The following is a 20,830-nucleotide window of genomic DNA, read 5'->3' on the forward strand; positions in this document are numbered from 1 at the left end:
CCTCTTCCTTCCCAACCCCAGGCAAAACTGGACATTCCCGTCTTCATTTCCTGAGCCCCCAGTTTTAGAACTCTTCACATTGCTCTTTGAATCTTGGAATTGAGAATGGGAAGGAGAGGGAAATAGGAAGTGATTCTGTTGACCTTGAATCCTAGCACAGTGCCTGCCTCATGGTAGGTGAAAATGAAAGGAGCGAGCCAATGAACATGTGTACCCAGGCAGAGAATGCCCATAGAGGTGAAGGGAGGCAAACCCCAAACCGCTGGCTCCTTGAGTCCTCTGAGGGCTCGGAAGGGCAGTGAGTGTTCCAGGAAGAAGAAGGGAGCGTGGTCAGGACTGAGCAGAGCCCTGGGAGTCAGCCTGGGTATGGTTAATATACAATGAGTAGATTCCCAGAAATCAATGCTCATTTGTAAAATAATGCTGCCCAGAACCACCCTCTCTGCTTGATTCCAGGGTTGGTGTTAAGTATCTTTCTATTTATAAAGCAACTCTCACTGCAGGAGTGCAATGCCGGCCCCGTACCCAGCCATGGAAGTGGGGCAGAGTGGGACAGAAGGAGAAACTGAGGCCTATAAATAAGATGCCAGAAACACAAGGAGTCTCTACCCCTGAAGGAGACACCCCTTCCGTGGGCGCCCTCCCTAGAGGGCCTCTGCCCAATTGGACAGTGCTACTCTCTTCTTGGCGCCCATGACCACCACTAGAGAGGCTGGGCCTTTTGCGGTCTATTAAGTACTAAGGGAAAAAGAATTCAGAGGGACGGCAGCACCAGGAGCCTGGCTTTCTGAGTCCAAGCTTCTAACCTTCCCAGTATCCAGCAGGGAAGGACAGGTGCCCTTAGTAGCAGAGAAGGATAGGTTCTACAGGAGCGGTTCTCAACCTGTGGGTCCCACAGGTTGAAAATCGCTAGCAGGGTCGCCTAAGACCATTGAAAAGCACAGATATTTATATTACTATTCATAACAGTAGCAAAATTATATTGATAGTTATGAAGTAGCAACAAAAATAATTTTCTGGTTGGGGGTCACCACAACATGAGGAACTGTATTAAAGTGTCACAGCATTAGGAAGGTTGAGAACCACTGTTCTAGAGGGAAGAATGAACTCACCTAGGGTCACCTAGCAAAGCAGTGACAGAACTAATACAAAAATATACCTTTCTTGCCGAAACCAGTTTGGCTCAGTGGTAGAGCGTTGGTCTGCAGACTGAAAGGTCCTGGGTTCAATTCCGGTTGAGGGCATGTACCTTGGTTGCGGGCACATCCCCGGTAGGGGGTGTGCAAGAGGCAGCTGGTCGATATTTCTCTCTCATCGATGTTTCTAGCTCTCTATCGCTCTCCCTTCTTCTCTGTAAAAAAATCACTAAAATATATTTTTAAAAAAACATATATATATATATATATATATATATATATATATATATATACACACACACACACACACACACACACACACACACACCTTTCTCAACTCTGTGGTCAGTGTATTTTCCACTACACATTATTCATTCAACAAACACTTATTAGGCAGAGATCTGCCAAACACTGTACTTGGCATATGGGGTCAATTTAAGACATAGTTGGTCTCTGTTTTCAGGAAGATTAAACTTTAAAAAGAGATGGAGATATAGTGAGATGGAGGGAGAGATATATTACACAAATAAGAACTTTAAAACAAATATTTTAAACAGCACAAGGATGTAACACATGGTCCAATACCAGGCAGGGCACAGAGAAGGAGGTGACTATTTCTGCTGGGGGCACCTCTCTGGGCCCATTAGGTGAGTAGGAGTCAGCCAGCCTAGCAGAGAAAAGAGAGCATGTGTCCCAGAAGTGCTGGTAAAGGCCACTGTTCTTTTGCTGAGTCCCTCCACCATAGAGCCAACAGGTAAGCACCATATCTGTTTCCATCAAATTGGCTATCAGAACAGAAAAAAAAAAAAAAAATCCAAAAAAATGAGGCTAGTATAACAAGCCTTTGAAACAACATCAAGCATACCAACATTCACATTATGGACTTGCTGAAAGGAGAAGAGAGAGAGCAAGGAATTGGAAACTCTACAAAAAATAATGATGGAAAATTTCCCTAGCTTGGTAAAGGAAACTGACATACAAGTCCAGGAAGTACAGAGTCCTTTTAAGATAGATAATCTTAAAAGCAGCAAGAGAAAAGCAGTTAGTTACTTACAAGGGAGCTCCCATAAGATTGCCTGCTGATTTCTCAACAGAAACTTCAGACAAAGAAGGACCCAGCAATTCCACTTCTGTGTTTTTATCCAAAAAAACCCAAAACACTAAGAGATATATGCATCCAGGCATTCTGGCTAAACTCTCCCCAAAGTTTCAAGAATACATTTATGCGCCAGCTCATTCCTTTTGCCTAATTGCATCGGAGAGAGCAAGGTGGGTCACCAGCAGCTCTACTGGAACTATTGAAGAAAATTCAGCCAGGGTTCTTGTAATGCAGCATATCCCCAAACTGGCATGGTCTGATCTGGAAATATGGCCTCAAAATGTGCCACCAGTGGTTCTATCAGTACACCAAGGACATGGGCTTCATTGAATTGGACTAAGTGAACTTCTATGAATGGGTCATTCAAAACAATCTTGTTCATAAAATTTTTAAAAAACATCAATTATCATCTAAGTGGATTCGTCTTTAAAATTTGTGACTTATTTCCCCCCAGTTCTATAAAGTATTCATGCTGCAAAAAAAAAAAAAAAGAATAAAAGACATACATCTATACGTTCATTGCAGTATTACTTACAATAGTGAAGATATGGAAGCAACCTAAGAGTCCATCAATAGGTGAATGGGTAAAGAAGTGATGTACAATATATATACAATGGAAAATTACTCGGCCATACCCTAGCTTAGGGGTGTCGAACTCAATCAGAGAAGGGGCCAAAATCTAAAATCCAGCCTAAATCGAGGGCCAAATGGTTTACTGAACAGTCATAAACTGTCATTGTGATGGAAACGCAGCGGAGTGTAGTGATGACAGCGCGGTGCGGGCCACATTGCAAGGCCTGGCGGGACGGATTTGGCCCGCGGGCCTTGTGTTTGACACATGTGCCCTAGCTGGGATGGCTCAGTGAATAGAGTGTCGCCTTAGAACCAAAGGGTCCCAGGTTTGATCCTGGTAAAGGGCACGTACCTTGGTTGCCTGGTGGGGGCTCATGCAGGAGGCAACCAATTGATGTGTTTCTCTCACATTGATATTTCTCTCTGTCTTCCCCTCTCTTTTCCACTCTCCCTAAAAATCAATGGGAAAATATCCTCAGGAGAGGATTAATAAGAAAAAAGAAAAGAAAGAAAAGAAAAGGAAAAAAAAGAGAAGAGAAGAGAAGAGAAGAGAGAAGAGAAGAGAAGAGAAGAGAAGGAGGAGAGGGAGGGGAAGGAGGAGAGAGGAGAGGGGAGGGGAATAGGCTGCAAGGGCAGTGGTCCATGCTTTGAAAGAATAGAAGAGAAAAGGAAAAGAGAAGAGCAGAAGAGAAAAGAAGACAAGATAGGAACGGAAGATAAGAAAATAGAGAAGGCAAGGAAAGGAAAGGAAGGAAGGTGAATAAGGAATTGACCTCCTTCCCTTCCCCGTAATTCCCTTCGGCAGTGCGGACAAGAACGCGATTGACGAGACCTCCAAGAAAAGACCTCAAAGAAAGCAAATTCCCCCGAAGAAGAAAAAAAAGCACGAACCGGCACAACAAAGAAAATACTCAACCTAAAACTACAAAAACAGCTTGCCATCTCCTATAAGTAGAATCTAAAAAACAAAATAAACAAACAAGCAGAATAGAAACAGACTCATAGATACAGAGAACAAGTTGACAGTTACAAAATGGGAGGGATTTGGGGGATGAAAGGATGAAGGGATTAAGAAGTACAAATTGGTAGCTACAGAAAAGTCATGTAAAGTATAGCATAGGAAATATAGTCAATTGTATTGTGATAACTATATATGGTATCAGATGAGTACCAGAATTATCAGGACCATCACTTCATAACATTTATAAATGTCTAATCACTGGGTTGTACACCTGAACTAATATAATATGTCAATTAAAATTGAAAATTATTTTTTTTTAAAGATAAAAAAAAGAAAAAAGAAAAAAATAAGTGCCCTGGTCCCAGGGAGAGCAGGCAACATGGGTGACACTGAGACAGGAAGTCTGTGGTAGAAAGGACAAGAAGAGCAGAGTGGCTGGAACATACAGTCTGTGAGGCTATGGAGGCAGGGCCACAGGTCCATGCAAAGGGCTTGGAAGGCCATACAGAGCCTGACAGGGGACCACTGAAGTTAATCCACTCAGATATGGTGAGCATCCTCCACACACAAGGCACAGGTACCAGGTCAGTAGATATGGCCACTGTAGACTGGCAAAGGAAGGCTTGGAGAGGGCTGGTTAGAAAACCATTGTAATGTTCAGGTAAGACACCTGAGCACCCGAACTAGCAAAGTACTAGTATGACTGAGAGATAGAGTGCAGATGGAAACAAGTGAAAGTGGACTTGGGGGGCGGGAAGGGGGGTGTTGAGAGAAAAAGCTGAGACTAACTCCTGCATTTCTGGAAGGAGAAGGCTGGGATGGCTGCTAATGTCCTTCACCGAGACCATCTTCTTCATTTAATAGCTGACCTGCCTTGTGCTATTAGTTACCTTTTGTGCATACATACTTGAGACACCTTTATATTCCCTACGGGCTCAATTAATATCTGTGGGTTGATGTTGATTACAAAGAAAGCGCGATTCCAAAGCTGCAGAAAGCTTTACCAAGTGACAGTGCTGATGGATTGAGTACAAGAGTGGGGTCACATGTAATGGCCCATCTCAACACCTAACCCATCACCATCTCACACCCTTCTTTTGTACAAGAGGGCTGGACAGACAGTGGTTCCTAAAAAGGATTGGGCACAAAAGCACTCAAAAAAAAAAGAGCACTCACTGGCAGGAGCCAGGGAAAGGTGGTGCGTGGAAGCAAGAAAGGCCACACTTCCACCATGCTGACGCTGTGCACTAGGACAGAAGTTGGCAAGCTTATTTTAAATACCCCAGATGACTCAAATTCTCACTCCAGACTAAGAACCACCAATTAAACCCCCGGAGAAACAGGCCTGCAAAGCTTAGCAGTGGTCCATAGCTTTGAATGAAGAATAGCCACAAATGGGAGACCTGCCCTAGTCCATGCTGGTTCTCAGGGGTCCCTGCAGAGCTGGGCAGGAAAGCAGAGCAACACCTGCATTCAAGGGCCAATCTGCATCCCTCCTCCCATAGCTGTGCGCTGAGAGCGGAGGCTGGGCCTGGGGGTGGGGTGCTGTAAGGGATAGAGCCTGCAGCTACTTTGAGAGCACCAGAGAGGAAGAGGAGAAATGAAAGCTAGGAAGATATTTTCCCATGATTTGTGCTGTTCAAGATGCCCTGAAGCAATATTTATCCTGAGGCTCTGTCCCACTTTCGTTTATTATCCAGCTTAGCCTGAGTTATCACAGCTAGGACAGGACCTATAAACTAGCTATCTGACACCATCGAGACCGTGCAGTGTATTTTAAAATCTCAAAGAGCAGCTCTACCCTCTGTGAAAATTTAAAGAAACAAGTGCATTCCTCGTCCTCTGGGAGCTGTGGCCATCCTGGAAGCAGAAATAAGGAGAACCTGTAACTCAGCTGCCACACTCCCAGAGAAACACTAAAGTTTGCATCATCCACACCCTTCCACGTCCTACCTGCCAATGCAGATCGATGCTGGTCACTGACCCTTGTTCAGTCCTGTCAGACACCTTCCAAAGGTCCAAATCATTTGGAGGGTTGAATTTTAATCATTTGTCAACAGCAATTCAGTAAAATATTTGCCAGTAAGTGAATAAACAATGAATTTATTGAGCACTTTCTATTACATACTAGTAGCCCATCACACACAGTAGGCCGCTTGTCTAACACCATCGAGACCGTGCAGTGTATTTTAAAATCTCAAAGAGCAGCTCTACCCTCTGTGAAAATTTAAAGAAACAAGTGCATTCCTCGTCCTCTGGGAGCTGTGGCCATCCAGCTTGTCGCTTCCCCAGGAGCCGCTTGTCGCTTCCCCAGGAGCCACCGGGAACCACAGCGTGCAGCCGGGACCGCGCTGCTTCCACCGGGGCTGGGAGGGACCCACACTGCTTCTGCAGGAGAAGGGCCCCTGAGCCCCCAGAGGACCTCCACAGCTGGGGCCTCACCACTGCAACAAGCATTCCACCAGGCCGCTCACACTGCCCGCTCTCAGCGGCAGCCCCCCCAGGACTGGGGGACTCCGGCGAGGCTGAGGGGACTGGGCACCACCATCTTGTGGTTATAGGCACCTCCATCTTTGTGATGGAGTGATGGTTAATTTGCATATTGCCCTTTTATTAGATAGGATTAGATCTGTGCTGGGCAAAAGGGATTGGCAGTATAAGATCAAGTCCTCAGACCCTAGCCAGCTTGGCTCAGTGGATAGAGCATCAGCCTGCGGACTGAAGGGTCCCAGGTTCAATTGCGGCCAAGGGCACATGCCTGGGTTTCGGGCTTGATCCCAGTAGAAGGTGTGCAGGAGGTGATTCTCTCTCATCATTGATGTTTCTCTCTCTCTCTCCTTCTCCTTTCCTCTCTGAAATCAATAGAGAAATATATTTTTTAAATATAAAATAAAATTTAAAAGATCAAGTCCTCAGTTATCATGCCTACCAGATCCAGTCCTAACATACACGGGGCTGGATAACTAACAATACATGGAAGATAGGAGTCTTGGGGTGGGCAGGTGGGCAGGTGGCAGCGGCCATACTGTCCAAGGCAAAGGGTTGGGACTGGCATCAAGGAAAACTTGACTAGAGGGTGGACAGTAATTCCCAGACTGCCAGCAGTTTGTAAAGATCAGATTAGTCATGTGACCTAGTTACTGTGTTTAGAGCCGTGCATAAAACCAGAAGAAAAAAAATGACAAAATATCCTTGCCTTCATATGGCTTACATTGAGGACATGGGTGCAACAAAAAAGAAAGACAATTTAAAAAGAAATAAAAAATATATGTCTGGTGTACTATGTAGGAAATAAAGGGGTGGGGAAAGGGCAGCTATTTTAACAGAAGGTGTCAATGAGCCAGGGCAATGACAAGGGTATGACTTGGAAGCTGTTATAATAATCCAAGAGAGAAATGATGGTGGTGACTCTGATCAGGGGTGTAGCAGTGGAAGTAGTAAGAAAAGGAGAGACCTTGTTTGTTCTATAAAGGAAACAGGGTTGGGGGGGTGAGAGGCAAAAGTGCATTTTCCAACACATTAAGATGTCTGTTAGTCATCCAAGTAGAGATGTAAACCAGGATTTTATGAGTCAAAGAACTTTAGAAACAGGAGAGACTTTAGAATAGATATATAACCCAGGAGTCCTAGACCAACAGGTGGTGATGTGACAGTAGACCATGAAACCTTGCCTGGTGACTCTCCTACCGTGTTTCCCCGAAAATAAGACATCCTCTGAAAATAAGGCCTACTTACAGGTTTCCTTCTGAGTGAAATATAAGGCATCCCCCCCAAAATAAGGCCCCCGTAGGCTAAACATGAGAGATTTGGTCCACTGATTCTGAAAGAAATGGAGTCACAAGAAATTCACCAAGAAATTCAGGAATTGGATTGTTATGATGATGTTCCAGAAGATGATGACATGACTGTCATTGAATAAATGAATAAATTCTTGATACTGTAGGATTCACAGATTGTCTGGTTTGTGTTGACAACTACCGTACTACCGTACCGTATACAGGTAATAAATTTCCTTTATTTTCTTTTTTTTTTTTTTTTTTTTTTTTTAATTTCCTTTATTTTCATTTAACAATAAATGTGTACCGTATTCTTCTTCATGGAAAAATAAGACATCCCCTGAAAATAAGACCTAGCGCATCTTTGGGAGCAAAAATTAATATAAGACACTGTCTTATTTTCGGGGAAACAGGATAACAGGTGTCACTGCCATACTGGTCCTTCAACTCTACTCAGGGTCCATGTCATCATCCCCAACATCCCTGTGGGGCTCAGCTGGGGAGACCTGGTCTACGTATCCCTCTCATTGCACAGGTAACACACTCTGAGGCCAGAAGGAGCCATGTGATTTGCCCAAGGCCACTCCCAGAAGCAGCAGAGTGATTTCTCTGTGCTGCACAGATCACAAATTAGGTTTTGTTTTTAGACGGGAAAGATCTCTGCTTCTACAAGTTTGTTAACCCAGCTGGCATGGCTCAGTGGTTGAGCGTCGACCTGTGAACCAGGGGTCATGGTTCCATTCCTAGTAGGACACAAGCCCAGGGTGTCGGGCTTGATTCCCAGTGAGGGGTATGCAGAGGGAGAGCCAATTGATGTTTCTGTCTCATCACTGATATTTGTATCTCTTTCTCTCTTTCCTTTCCTCTCTGAGATCAATAAAACTATTTTTAAAACATAGTCATAAAAAATAAGTTTTTTACCCAAAAGTTGCTTTTAAATTCTGGGTTTTCCCCCATGTAGACATTATTTGCAAAACCATGCTACATAATATCTTGGTGCAAACTGGATGTATCTATTGCTGACATGAGAATATAGGTTACTGGTATGAAATTAGAGTGACTGCCAAGTCTGTCTCCACAAAAAGAAAGGAAAATTCTGAGGCCTGGCATGGATCAATGTGGATGTCAAAAGTCTCTGGAATATTCCTTGCAAACACCATAAATGAGATGGATGGGAAAGAAATTCAGACTTAAGTGACATTTATTGAGCACCTTCTATTTCCAGGCTGTTCTTCACTTCACTCAATCCTCAAAGCAATCCTGAAGACAGTACAATTCCAGGTGCAGGACGTGGTACTTAGAGAGGTAAGGGGCTTGCTCAAGGTCACGGCACCAAAAACATGACAGAGTTAGGACTCAGGACACCTCGTGCCCCCAAGATATTCTGACCCCACTACCACACTGCCTCAAAAAAAAAAAAAAAAAAAGAAAAAAAGAGGAAAGAAGGGACTCCCCAATCAGGTTCAAGGCTTAGTCTAACTCGGGGAGTGAGCACCTTCACCTCCACCCTTCTCCAGGACCTGCATCTCCAAACAATTACTTCTGGCCAACGGGAAGTCAGTTACCTGCCCGTCACAGTGACTAACATAGTCATCTTCCCCCCTTCAAGTATTGCGTTAAACTGCCTTCTTTATCAAGTGCTCCAGACTCCCTGCCATGCCTCAGCGTCCTCCAGTGGGATAATGGACCTGGAAGGACCTCTCAGCTGCCGGGCTCTGCACTGCATGACCCCAACCCTGGGTCCACAGCCCTTTCCAGCAGTAATTACTGACCCCCACGGCTCTGAGTGTTTTGCAGTACTTATTATTAATAATTTATATCATACTAGAGGCCCAATGCACGAAAATTCGTGCAAGAGTAGGCCTTCTTTCTCCCAGCTGCCGGCACCAGCTTCTTTCCAACACCCAAGACCCAGGCTGCCTCCCTCCTCCAGCCGCCTGCAGGCACCCAGGACCCAGCTAGGACATCCAGAATGATGAACAGAAGATGTCTGGTATAATTAGCATATAACCCTTTTATTATTATAGATTACTTATGAACAGCACTTTCGCTTTTCTAGGCTGTCACACTAACTCACGTTGTCCTCATCACTACTCTGGTGGTAGGGAGGGCAGGTATACATATCGCCATTTGACATGTGAGGTAACAGATATGGGGGACAAGGAACTTTTCCAAGGACATCAAACTAATTAATATCTGAACCACAACTAGAAATCAGAGGTTCTCATATACAGGCAAAAGGTCCTTCCACCAGACCATATGAATTCCCTCTCTGCTTTCTCCCACATCTCCTCTCAGAAAGTGCCAAAGTCCATCAGATCTTCCCCCAGCCAGGACCAACCTGTCCCTAACCACAGAGGAGTTAAAACAGAGGGAGCACCCTCTGCTCACTAAGAGGGAAGACAGAGCACTTCACAGAGGGAGAAGGCAGACTACATGCTGAGGGACTTCGCCCCTCTCCAACGCTCCAGGTCAAGAAGCTGAAATGGCCAGTGAAAACTCATGAGCAGGTGAAAATGGAGCCAGTTTCCTCTTCTCTGACTACACTCCAGAGAGTCCCATCCAGGCAGATTGCTGCCAGGGGGCTGGAATGAGGAGAGAAATGACAAGAAGATAAGTGTATGCACACTTCACATTCTCAGCTCCACTTAATACCACATGAGATCACTTATATTTCTCTACTACCTTCCTCCTGAGTCATGTCCAAACCTGAGCTCATCCATCCGCACGCCAGCCCACTGCTGGCCAGGAGAGGAGGCGGCAGCGTGGCTACGACTATGCATCACATCTTACTCACTTGCCCATCAAGTGCTTTACTGACAGAGACACTCAGAGAAGGAAGGTGGGAGTCGCCTCGGCTTCCTGAAGGACAGGGCCTGGCCTGAGAAGAGAGCTGAGATCTAACAAATCCTCCTCACCCACATCCCAGTTCTAGCCAAGCCCTATCACCTCTCTTGAGACACGCATCCGTGAAGAGTAAGTAATAATGATTCCTAGACAGAAAGAGACAAGAGAGACACGAGGGAATGGGGGCAGGAAAAGACAGAAAGTAGCTACGCTCTTCCTCTACGTTGGCATCTGTCCTCTTGGCCCTCAGCTATTCCTGTACCCTGGCCCGATTCGTCACTTGTGTACATGTACTCCGCTCTGCGTGCTGGATGCTGAGCAGCTTCCAGCAGGGCCCAGAGCTGGTTCACCCAGTGCCCTTGCAGCACCTGGCACATACATATTGGAAGCACATCCGTGCTGGCTCTTCTCTTGGTTTTGAATTGAAAGGTGGCATAAAGAAACAGGCCAGAGAGAAAATTTTATGAAGGCCTTATCAACTAAATAGATTTGAAGCATCTGGCAGGAGTTGGTGCAGTGTAGAGAGATAAGATTTCTTCTGATAATAAAAGAGTGAATGGCCCTGGCCAGTGTGGCTCAGGTGGTTGGGCGATGTCCCATGCACTGAAAGGTTGCCAGTTCAAGTCCGGTTAGGGCATATATCCAGGTTGCAGGCTCGATTCCCGCTAAGGAGTGTGAAGAAGGCAGCTGGTCAATGTTTCTCTCTCTCTTTCCCTCTCCCTTTCTCTCTCCCTAAAAATAAATTTAAATATATATATATATATTTTAAATATATATATATATATATATATATATATATATATATATATATATATAATTTTTTTTTTTTAATTAATGAATGGTTCTTTGCCAAGGATGACTGACGCTAGCCCTGCCTTGCAGGAGGCTGAGGTAAATGGCGTAATCTCCCAAGCCTGGGCTTCTATAGCACTTTTTGGTACATTACGTGTGATATGATGGTGCCTCCTGGAGCTGCTCTTCCCCTCTACCCTGGGGCTCCCCACGGCCATACAGAGGGAATCACCCCGGGTGTGCCTTCATCCACAAAGGCCTGCAACCCCTGCTCACTTCATCCCCTCCAAGGGACATGACCCTGCAGAATCGGGCCCACACCTCCCAAAGGAACCAGTGGACTCTGCAGGCAGTGTAAGGAGGAACCAGCCCTCATCCAGGAGGACCCTGGCGCAGAGTCACTCAGCCTGTCAGCAGTCACATTCATCCCCCTGAAGTTCACAGACCCTGCCATCCCAAGCTTGCAGAAGAGGCCATGGGAGACCACGCTCATAGTACTAAAGCAGCACTGCTGGACTTGACCCACATTTGAGAAGCCTGTGCATACCCGAAAGCTAGCCCATCAGTGACTCCTTGCTCCCACACCCACCCCAGTCTGTCTCCATCATCCCTCTCTAGTTGAACCTTAGGACTATCCCAGCACTCATCTTCACTGAACACCTACGTACCTAGCACTCTCCTATCCACCAAATGGGAAGGCAGGTGGAAAAGTACATAAGCTACAGCCCCAAACTCAAGGGGCTGCAGCTGCTTCTACTCTAATCTGAACAATACTACACAGTAGCTACCTATATACTTACTTCTCATGAATTATGTCTTAGTCGCTCTGGGTCCTCCTGGTATGGCATAGAGTAATTTCCTGGATCTCAGAGCTAAAAATCTCAGACGTGCTTAAAATCCCATTCCTAGTGTACAACTTCACTGGTTATTGTTGATGTCAAATAAAAGCCATGGTGAAATATCACTACACATCCATCAGAATGACTAAAACGGCAAGAGAGGCCTGTGAGGGCCTGTGAGGGAGGGGAGAGGAGGATGGGAGCGGGCTGGAAGAGGTTAATGGGGAGGAAAGGAGGACCTATGTAATACTTCCAACAATAAAGATAAAGAAAAAGAAGCCAGCCGAAACTGCTTTGGCTCAGTGGACTGAAAGGTCCCAGGTTCGATTCCGGTCAGGGGCATGTACCTTGGTTGCGGGCACATCCCCAGTAGGGGGTGTGCAGGAGGCAGCTGATCGATGACTCTCTCTCATCGATGTTTTTAACTCTCTATCCCTCTCTCTTCCTCTCTGTAAAAAATCAATAAAATATATTTTAAAAAAGAAGCCAAAAATAAATAAATAATAACAAGAGAAAATTCCAAGTGCCTAGCCAAACACAGGCCAAACGGAATTCTCACACACTGCTGCAGGGAGTATAGACTGACACAAACAGTGTGGGAAACTGGGAATAACATCAGAAGTAGAATATACCACTCAGCAATTCCATTCTTTCCTATAAACCAACAGAAGTGAGTTTCAATGAAAAGGTATACCAGAATATTCATAGAAGGGGAAGTACTATTTAAAAATAACCAAAATCTGGAAACTACTAAAATGTCCATCAACAGTAGAAAGGCTAAATCAATGTGATATATCGTCCCACAGTGGAATACCACAGCAATGAAAATTCATGAACTATAGCCACTTGCAACAGCATGGATGAATCTCAGTGGGAAAATGTTGAAGAAGCCAGACACAAAAGAGCACATACTATATGATTCCACTGCTGTGAAGTTCAAAAATGAATCTGCTATTAGATGTCAGGATGTAGTTATGCTTGACCAGGGGCTTCTGCAGGGCTTTTAGATACTTTACATGACATGATGGCTGCCTCCTGCAGCTGCTCTTCCCTCTACTCTGGGGCTCCCTGGGCCCTTGCCCAGGGCCTGAGGGTAACTTCGGGGGTAAAGTTCAGTTTCTTAATCTGGGTACTCGTCCCATAATGTGTTCACTTTACCAAAGTTCATTGAATTTTCATGTCTGTATGTTTTATTTCAATAAAAAATAAGGAAAAAATTCCATTCTCTCCATTTATTCACCCCCGAAGCCCTTTCATATTAGGGAACAAAGCTGTTTGGGGGGGGGGGGGGGGGTGAGAAATAGCACTGATCATCTGTGAGTGTGTACAATAGCTAATTCTTCTCTAAAATGAAGAATGTGATAAGAGGGAGAGATCAACCAAAGGACTTGTATGCATGCATATAAGCATAACCAATGAAAACAGACACCAGGGGGGTGAGGGCAGGAGCGAAGGGCAGGGAGAGAGGGGGGAAATGGCAGGATAAGGATACATATGTAATACCTTAATCAATAAAATTAAAAAAATGAGGAATGTGAGATAATCTCTAAGGAACCTTCCAGCTCTAGATAGCATGATGCTTTGATCCTATTCTTAGTAAAACCTCATTAATCAGTAATAAGAAATACTTCCAAATTAGTGAAAAATACAAAATATGGAACATTGGTTTAAAGAAGACAGTATGACTGCTTTCGAGAAAAGCTCGTTACAAATTAAAATATAGCCCAGCCAGCATGGCTCAATGGTTGAGTATTGAACCATGAACAAAGAGGTCACGATTTGATTCCTGCTCAGGGCATGTGTCCAGGTTGTAGTCTCCATCCACAGTAGGGGGTGTGCAAGAGGCAGCCAATCGATAATTCTCTCTTATCATTGATGTTTCTATATCTCTCTCCCTCTCCCTTCCTCTTTCTGAAATCAATAAAAATATATTTAAATATGTATATGTAAATGTTCACCCAATTAAAGTTAATGAAAAAAATTGCAATCTACATTAGGCTTATACTACTTAATATTGCTTGGATATTATTAAAATCCCACGTAATGTCTTGCCCACATTAGTTCCTCATTTCAACCATTTTAGTCAAGAGGAGCCATGAATGCCAAATTACGACATCTGCTATATTGTAAGTGGCCAAAATAGAGCATTATATAGCAACATGGACTCAGGCCCCTCCAACTCCCAGGCCCTGCGCTTCTCTGCCCAGCCCTGTGAGATGAAGCCTCTGCCACACCTGGAAAAAGCTGAGCCTGGTCCAAGCCCTAGCTCACTCCTTGAGGACTGTCTGAAGAAGGCTGCCTCCAAACATGGCAGACACAGATTACCTAGGAAATTTATGATGCCCCTGGGAGCTTGGCAACACCAATGATGGCAGCGTACGGAGAGTTCTAGGCGCCATCATAAATAAAACCTCTGCTCAGTGGCTAATCTCTCAGTGCCTCACAAATACACACATGGATCAACCGAGGCTCGCTCACAGCCTTGAGAGCTCACACCAGAGGCATCTCCCTCCAAATGTCAGCAATCACAGCTTCACCAGAAATTCTCTCTGGGCCTCAGTATCTCCTACTGTACAATGGGGGGAAATGCTCCATGACCCTCACCTGGCTTTGCAGTGGTGACAAAGGAAGTGGTTCACTAACACTTTAAATATGTCTGGACCCCTCCTACCAAACAAGAGAGCATGGGGGAACAATGGCTCAAAGGAAGTCATTTGCTGGAGGCCATGATTCAAGTCCAGGGAGCAGCATCTGCCCAAGGGGTTGGCATCCCATAAAAATTTACTGAAAAGTGAGTAAACCTTGGTTCCCAATAAACTCCTCACTGACAGTTCTCCTTGCCCCATACCAGCATAGAGAGGGCGATGCATCAATGGCCAAGTACTTGACTTGGAAGAGTTAACTCACAGGGTGCAGCATCTTTGCCAAGATCTAAATGCAGTGAGTACTCCTTCAATCCATCAGAAACAAGGGCAGCTGAGTTAGGTCTCCCTTCCCCCAGCTCTGAGGCTGTGAGCAAACTTCCCCTCCTCCAGGCTCCACCACCTGTCTCTGGACCAAATATGGATCACAGAGAGGCATTTCCTGAGCTCTGTAAGCTTGCTGACCCTGGAGGTTAATCCTACCCCTCTGTGGCCAGGCCACACGGATGATAAGCCTCTCCCTCCCGAGGAGAACCACGGAATCCTAGAATTTCAGAGCTAAGAAACCACCAAGTTCCAGGCCCCAAATGTCCAGGGATTATCCCAACATCACAGAGCAGAATGGAGAGGCCAAGGTTTAAAGCTAGGTCCTCTGACCCTCAGATGAATGCTCTTTTTACCATACATACTTGATATCCTAAATGCCACTGTGGCCCTTCAGTGGTGGTGACCTGGAGCGCTAGGTAGACAAGGACTGACTAGGGTGTGAAGAAAGAGAGCTGTACTCACTTAACAATATCTACCTCAAGCCAAGGATGAGAGTTTTACAGTTGAGTATTTGCCGACCTGCCATTTAGACTCACAGGACCAACATTCTGCATCTCCTTATCCAGAAATCTCTGGGTGTCATTCTTCAGGCCAGGACTTATGGAAGGACTAGGGAGCGTGGCTAGCCCAATGTGGAAGAGAGGAAACTGAGTCAAAGAGTGAAGGAAACTGGAGTGAATTGGGACTAAAATCCAGAAAACTCATATCAACTTTTGTCTCAAATCAACTATTTATTGATGCCGCTATTCATTTGCTGGACAAATATGCACCCAATGATCTCTGTGTGCAAGGTATGGTTGGCTTCCTAGCCAATGCTGCATCCTACAGAGTGTGAACTTCCCTCCTGTCCCTGCTACTAACTTCAGGAACAAGTTGCCTTCCTGTATGCTCCATAGACCCTGTGTCTGAAAACAAAGGTAAAAACATCTCCAGGAATGACGTGTGAGACTCAAAAGTGAAAATCTATATGGAAGTGCATTCGGAAACAGCCTGCATCAGTATAGAAGGACACCATCATTTCCTCCTCCCCTGTTCTTTCATTAGAGACTGGGCACCTGAGCCTGAGCCTCCTGCCAGTCAGTCTTCCCCAGAGGCCTTCTTGTAGCTCAGCCCCTCCCTCTCTGCAGCCTCTGACCCCACTTGGCCCACCTTCCAAGTCAAGAACTGGGGGGAGTGGGGAAAGTGATGGGAGGACTGCAAAGAGCAGAGAACAGAGAAGAGCTGCCTAACCAACTGGAGAAAGAAATACTGCCACCACATTAACAGCAGGTGAGTCTCTAAAATCCACAGCCAGCAGCTCACACCAGAGATTTTTCTGTATCCTCCAGGGCAGAGCAAGGGATTACCACTGATGTGTTATCTGCTCCAATTCTTCCTGCCAGGAGTCAAGTATAATACCTTAGTAATGCGCTTGTGGTGATGTTCCCTACACAGAGATATGTAAATTATACACGGTAGATGGGGAATGCCACACACAGACATCTGTCTCTTGCAGATACTTCCTTCTCCAGGATGTGAAATCCAGGAAAATCCTCTGGGCAGCATAAAGCTGTAGGCAGAACACTAACCTGGTGGGCAGATACCCAGCACAGACCCTGCATCAGTAACCTAGGCACAGTAATTAAGCAGATTCTGTTGAGTGGCAAATATCTGTAAAACACCACCATAGGAGGGGTGAGTGGAAAGGAGGAGAAAGGCAGTGAAATATAAATGAGAAAATATGTTCCCTGTCTCATGCATTGTGTTTCAATTCTGGGGTTTAGCCATACACACAAATATTTTTTTGCTGGGCAGAATGTGAAAAGTAGCAAAATAGAGGTAGAAACGTAATAAATACAAGATTAAAAAGAGAAGAAATCATCATATTCAATTATGGGGGCAAGGAGTGGCAAGGCTTTATGGACAGGATATTTAAGCTGAACCTTAAATGGTTGATAGGCTTTGGAAGACAGCCAACGGACAATGGGAAATGAGGTAAAAGGAACTGGTTGAGCTCAAGGTGGGAAAGCATTCATTCATTCATCCTTTCATTCAATAACTACTCATAGCACCAAGGAATTTCCACGAGTTGGAGATGTAGAGGTGAAGAGTACAAACAAGCATGGGTGTGGTCTGAATTGACTGGAGCCAGGGATCATATCATGGTAGAGGATGGGAATATGCCTGGAGAAGAGAGCTGGGGCCCTACCTGAGAGATTCACCAGTGACTAGCAAGACCCTCCCATTCCCATCATGCCAACAATAGGAGGAAGTAGAAGACCTGTGTCCTCTGAGGTCCCCACTGCCTTCCCACTGGTACTCTTACCCAGCAGGCTGCCAGGGCCTCCACATCTGCCTCACCTCTCATGGTGGGGAAGACGGTGCTTTGAGGCCTGGGAGAAAATTCAACATGTGAATTGGGGAACATGTAGTGTAGAGCCTATTATGGCTATAACTTGTCTCACTAATGCCCCTTAATCTACCCAGGGGTCCTATTAGCTCTGCTGAAAAGGTGCTGACAGGAAAGAAAATGGTTCTCCTCTGGCCTGAAAGCAGAATTGGACTAAATGAGCCAAAATGCTGAAAATTCCCTTTTACCTGGCCTCAGTTGTCACTATCATCTCCTCCATAGCCAGTCAAGGGCCTGCAAGGGCCCCATCAACTGGACTCTGGGCCCACAAATACCTCTTCAGTAGGAGAGTTGACAAGTTCTCTGCTGTTGGTTTCAACAGGTCTCATAGCCAGGAACACTCTTGCTATGATGGAAGCCAATCATTCTCTTGTTATGACCTCCACTATCACCACAATCAATTATTTGGAATCCAGATAAATACCATTCTGGAAGTTGAAGAGCAAGTTAAACAAACACAGAATTATATAATCTCAACACAAAAGTTGTCAAAGGAGCTGGGAGCTGGGTGAGACAACCAAGAGCATTTTCCTCAAGCAGTTCCCACACTAGTTGCTGTCCACACTTCCTCCTCAGATGATGAGCTGCTTCAAATGACCTTTATATCCCATCCATTCCAATAAATGGTGCTGGACATCCACATATCTATACACAAAAAAATGAAGCTGAACCCATACCTCACACCATACCCAAAAATAACAAGGGATCATGGACCTAAATGCAATAGCTAAAAGTAGAAAACACTTAGATAAAAACATAGGAATAAATCTTTGTGACCTTGGGTTAGGCAATGTTTTCTCAGATGCAACATCAAAACCAAAAGTAATACAAGAAAAATTAGATAACTTGGACTTCATTAAAATTAAAAACTTTTATGCTGCAAACAATACCACCAAGAAAGTGCAAAGACAACCCATAAAATATGAACAAATAGCTGAAACCGGTTTGGCTCAGTGATAGAGCGTCAGTCTGCGGACTGAACGGTCCCAGGTTCAATTCCGGTCAGGGGCATGTACCTTGGTTGCGGGCACATCCCCGGTAGGGGGTGTGCAAAAGGCAGCTGATCAATGTTCCTCTCTCATTGATATTTCTAGCTCTCTATCTCTCTCCCCTCCTCTCTGTAAAAAATCAATAAAATATATTTTTGTTAAATATGAACAAATATTTGCAGATCAGGTATCTGATAAGGAGCTTAGATACAGAATATATAAAGAATTCCTACAAATCAATTACATAGACAAATAACTCAATTTAAACATAGGCAATGTATGTTAATATTTCTCCAAAGAAAATATATTAATAGCAAATAAGTACATGAACAGATATGCTCAACATTATTCATCATCAGAGAAATACAAATCAAAACCACATGAAATACCATTTCATATCCATAAGGATGGCTACAAAAAGACAGATAATAACAAGTGTTGGCAAAGGTGAAGATAAACTGGAATCCTTTATTTTTGCTAATGGGAACATAATATGATACAGCTGTTTTAGAAAACAGTTTGGTGGTTACTCAAAAAGTTAAATATAGTTACCACATGACCCAGCAATTCCTCTCCTGGGTAGATAACCAAAAGAAATGATAACATGTCCACACAGAAACTTGTACACAAATCTTCATTTTAGCATTATTCATAATAGTCAAAAAAATTTATATAACCCAAATGTCCATCAAATGATGAATGGACAAACAAAAGGTGGCTATAACCATACAATCAATTATTACTCAGCAAAAAAAAGGAATGAAGTACTGGCATATACTACAAGATAGATGAGCACTGAAAACATTCTGCTAAGCAAAAAAATCCAGTCACAAAAGACCCCATCTATATATATAAAAGCCTAATATGCAAATTGTCCCCTCGGGAGTTCAATCTCTCACTATGACATGCACTGACCACCAGGGGGTGGTGCGGAACAAAGGAAGGTCCCAGTCAGCAGCTGGCAGCTGGGGAAAGAAGGCCCCAGATGGTAGCTGTAAGGCCTCAATCGGCCCTGATTGCTGGCTAGGCCTAGGGACTCTGCCCATGCACGAATTTTGTGCACTGGGCCTCTAGTATGGTATAATTCCACATATAAAAAATGTCCAGAATAGTCAAGTCCATAGAAACAGAACATAAATTAGTGGTTGCCCAGGGCTGGAGTTGGAGAGAAGGTTGGGGAGAAATGAGGAGTGACTGCTAATGGGTATGTGGTTTCTTGGGGGGAGGGGGTAATAAATATTCAAAAAATAGATTATGGTAATATACAACTCTGTGAACATACCAATCTACTGAGTTGTACATGAAATGAGTGCATTAGTTTGCTAGGGCTACCATAACAAAGTACCACAGATTGAGTGGTTCAAACAACAGAATTTATCTTCTCTTGATTCTGGAAACTATAAGTCCAGAATTGTTGGCAGTTTGGTTTCATTCTGAGGTGTCTCTTCTGGTCTTGTAGATGGCCTTCTTCTCTCTGTGTATTCACATGGTCCTTCCTCTACAAGTCTGTGTCCTAATTTCTTATTGAAGGACCAGTCATATTGGATTAGGGCCCACCATAATGACCCCATTTAACCTTAATTTACATTTTTGAAGATTCTATTTCCAAATACAGTCACATTTTAAGGTACAAGGGGTTGGGCCTTCAACATGTGAATTGGGGGGAACGGGACACACAACTCAGCCCATAACAATGGGAAAATTTTATAGCATGTGAATTACATCTTAACACAACTTTTTTAAAATGCCATCCACAAATCCTAGAGATTAGAAAGTCCAACTCATTGTTTTACAAATGGGAAACTGAGGCCCAGAGAAGGGGAGCTACCTGCCCCAAATCACAGTTGGTCAGAGGCAGCACTGGGAGTAGAACTCAGTGTTCTTTCTACTGCACTGTCCTGCCTCCTTAGCCTCTAGGGCTCATAAACGGAACAGACAATGATGGAAAAGGAAATTTTACACTTAAGAAAAAAATGCCCAAGAAGTTAGATCATGTGCACTTAAGGAGTAAATACATTCCATAGCATGTGGGAAAGGGGGACAGACAGGAAAACTCAGAGGAGGCCCTGGAAGAGACATGCACAGTGACAAGCAGAGACTCCATGGGCAAATTCTACATTAATTCCATACCTGTGGTATGCGAGGTGTAAGGGGAACATGTTCCTGAGCAAGATGTGAGTTACAGAAGAGTTGTACCTCAGCCAATCCCTGAAGAATGGGTCTAACTTCACCTGGGTGGGGACTTTGTAAGAAAAAGGAATTACATGACCAAAGGCAGGTAATTTCCAGACCTGTTCAGGAAACAGTGTGTTGGCTGATGGAATGGAAGCATATAGTTTATACAAGAAGGAGTGGGGGATAACAAAGCAAAGGTCAGATTCTGGAGAGCCTGGCATGGGAAGTTTAGAAGCATGGACTCAAAAAAGCTAACAGGGAGTCACTGGAGGCTCGGGGCAGAGT

The 20,830-nt window shown here is 44.5% G+C and overlaps 1 protein-coding gene and 1 pseudogene across 3 annotated transcripts in view; one reads left to right on the top strand and one right to left on the bottom strand.

Annotated features, from left to right (window-relative positions):
• TSPAN9 (tetraspanin 9) overlaps positions 1–20,830 on the bottom strand; it is a 204,147-nt gene that overhangs the window by 111,250 nt on the left and 72,067 nt on the right. The gene's annotated exons all lie outside the window — the stretch shown is intronic.
• LOC118728467 lies at positions 511–2,575 on the top strand (annotated as a pseudogene).

The sequence above is a fragment of the Pipistrellus kuhlii genome, unplaced genomic scaffold (assembly GCF_014108245.1).
Source record: "Pipistrellus kuhlii isolate mPipKuh1 unplaced genomic scaffold, mPipKuh1.p scaffold_m20_p_3, whole genome shotgun sequence".
Lineage (NCBI taxonomy): Eukaryota > Metazoa > Chordata > Mammalia > Chiroptera > Vespertilionidae > Pipistrellus > Pipistrellus kuhlii.